We start from the raw sequence: 990 nt of genomic DNA on the forward strand, positions 1-990 counted from the left end.
TTGTATTTAAGAGAACCTTTCTTACCTTTTCTCTAGCTGCACCAGTGTATTCAAGATCTGAAACTCTGTCTTCACTTTCACTTAAATCGTTTTGCAAGCTTGTAATTGAGATTATCATTTCCTCTATTTCTCTTTGATTCTGCTTCATGCGATCTATTTCTTTCCTGTATTGCTCATTCAAGGAATCTGTCATTTTTCTATTCTCCTGTAATTTTTTTCAACGTCTTCTTTAGAAGCAGTTAGAAATTCTTTTACTCCAGTGTTTTTTTTTTTCAGATTGGATTTTCTCCCTATGTTCCTGTAGTTACTTCTTTACTTCAGATGCTATGAGTTCTGACAATTCTATTTTTATTTCATAAAAGAATTGCTCTCTCAGTTCCTCTATAACTTTCTCCTGTTGCTTATTTACTCTCGACGCTATTAACACATGCATTTGAGCAGAGCTAGTGTCCTCTGCACTTGTTCTGGTTGGGCATTGGGTTTCCTGCATATGTTTCTTCATTTGATTCTTTACTGCAGATGTTTTTAATTCAGGGATCTCTTTTTTTCTTTCCAATCTGAGTTCCTCTATACCTTTCTTCAGTGTTTCTGTGTTTCAGAAGCCATTTATTCATTGCTTTCACCTGTGTGATTCCCAATTTGTTCTGTGTTAGAGTCCTCTGCATTTTTTATGGGTGCGCTTAGTTTTTTTAGGTTGCATTTTTTTTCCTTCTCGTCATTTTGTGTAGCACTGTCTTCTGGCCTTTGTTCTAGATCTTCATTGTAGTTATAACTTTAGCATGTACTGAGGTTCAGGTGCAGATCTACAAAGTTTGGATTTATCCAGCTGTGCCTGGCTTGGGTCTGGCTGCTGTGCTCAGCTCCGTCCTGCTGCTGCCCTTGAGGGTGAACCGGTTGTGCCCTTCTGGCAAGATTTTCTGCTCCTGGATTAGCTGGGTGGATCTATGCACTACACTGTCTGCAGGGATTGCAGCTGTGGGTTTACACCCC

The sequence above is a fragment of the Octodon degus genome, unplaced genomic scaffold (genome assembly GCF_000260255.1).
Source record: "Octodon degus isolate 3935 unplaced genomic scaffold, OctDeg1.0 scaffold00377, whole genome shotgun sequence".
In the NCBI taxonomy this organism is placed as follows: domain Eukaryota; kingdom Metazoa; phylum Chordata; class Mammalia; order Rodentia; family Octodontidae; genus Octodon; species Octodon degus.